The 1,728-nt window shown below is 32.2% G+C and overlaps 1 non-coding gene across 1 annotated transcript; it reads left to right on the top strand.

Annotated features, from left to right (window-relative positions):
* The first annotated feature begins 1,367 nt into the window (after positions 1-1,367).
* On the top strand, positions 1,368-1,471 carry LOC149516149 (small nucleolar RNA R71). Its single transcript, XR_016346760.1, has one exon. It is a non-coding gene; the product is annotated as a small nucleolar RNA R71 (small nucleolar RNA).
* Positions 1,472-1,728: the final 257 nt, after the last annotated feature.

Raw genomic sequence — 1,728 nt, 5'->3', positions numbered from 1 at the left:
TTAAAACTATCAGCAAATTTCAAGTATTTGCTAACATGCTTCATTTTCATAATTTTTAATTTCTTAAAAATTTGTAAAGGTAAAAGTTATCATATACTTCAAGATCACATAAAAGCTCTATCATAATAATATTCACCAATATAATAAGGAATAGAAAAACTTCCTGGATCTTTAAGCTTTGTTAGCAAATGCATTTAAAGTATAATACTACACTTATCCACAGTTGTAGCTTCTTCTAACTCATTTAACAACTCATCTAAATGTGGCTCTTTAACTTGTTGTGTAAGATTGAATTTCAACCCCTTTCTTGTAAACATTCTTGTAGTAAGCCTAATTGAAGTTTCCCTTACCTTTTCCCTATTTGTGATTTCCTCACTTTTAGTTTCCTCCTCTTTAGCTGGTTTAACCTCTTCAATCTTAGTTGGCTCATACTTCTTATCATTATCATCTCCATCATCTTCAAACTTAACCTTGTTAGGATTATCTTAAATCTGATTATCCATAAGTTCATCCTCCATCTCTTTTTCCCTAAACTCATTAATAGGCTAAATTGCCCTTGTTACCCTATTCGGCCCCTTATCTTTTTCTACATTGAAAATGCTATTCATTTGCTCATTACCTTGTTTTTTTAAGTTTTACTCTATAGTGCTAGGTAAAGTACCATGAGAGCGATTATTAAGGGCATTTGCAAGTTGTCTTACTTGTACCTTTAAGTTCCTAATAGATGGTATTTGATTTTGTAAAATTTAAAAAGATATCTCCATTATGGATGGTTTCTTTTCTTAGGGTGGTGGAGGTAGATAATATTATTATGGTTGTGGTTGGTGGAAACTAGGCGGGTTAAGAGGTCTAGTATAGGAATTAAAAAGTTACCCTGTTTATTAAACCATGAAAAATTTAGATATTGCTTTCACTTAGGATCATAGGTATTAAAGTAAGGGTTATATGGTTGTTTAGGTTAAACAACATGATGGACTGGTTCTACTCTAATTAGGCACTAATCTAAAGAATGGTTCCCCCCACAATTATCATAAGAAACAAAAAGGTTTTGGATGGCATGTACATGGCTAAGTACATGGTTTGATCCTAAGTTTTCAATATGATCTTAGGTTTTTAATCTTTTTTGCTAAAGTTGAAACTTAAGAAGTTAAAGTAGTTAAGGCATCAAGCTCATAAACTCCAGTAGGTTTTTTAGGAACTAAACTATCATTGGCCACTCATAGCTATTCATGATCATCTCTTTAATAAGATGATATGCTTTGTCAATGGCTTTACCCATTAAAGCCCCACTGGTAGTAGTATCAATAGTAGTCCTCGCTTGTCCCCTTAAACCATTATAAAAAATTTGAACTTGAAACCATTTAGGTAAACCATGGTAAAGGCATTTTCTTAACAATTCCTTATATCTCTCCTAAGCATCAAAAAGAGATTCAACGTCCATTTGCTTAAAAGAAGTGATGTCATTGTGCATTTTTGTTGTCTTTGATGAAGGGAAAAAATAAGCTAAAAACTTTTGAACAAGACCATCCCATCTTGTAATCAAACTAGGAGGTAAAGACACAAGCCAGCTTTTTGCTTTGTCCCTGAGAGAAAATGAAAAAAGTCTTTGTCAATGGCATCATCAGTAACATCATTTTACTTAAATGTATCACAAATCTTAAGGGAATTAAAAAAATGCAAGTTAGGGTCATCACTAGCTAACTCACTAAACTAAATAGAATTTTGGAT

The sequence above is a fragment of the Durio zibethinus genome, chromosome 11, assembly GCF_047325235.1.
Source record: "Durio zibethinus cultivar Kanyao isolate XHJ-2024 chromosome 11, ASM4732523v1, whole genome shotgun sequence".
NCBI classification, from domain to species: domain Eukaryota; kingdom Viridiplantae; phylum Streptophyta; class Magnoliopsida; order Malvales; family Malvaceae; genus Durio; species Durio zibethinus.
The sequence above is the reverse complement of the archived record's forward strand: the minus strand, read 5'-3'. Positions and strand labels throughout refer to the sequence as shown.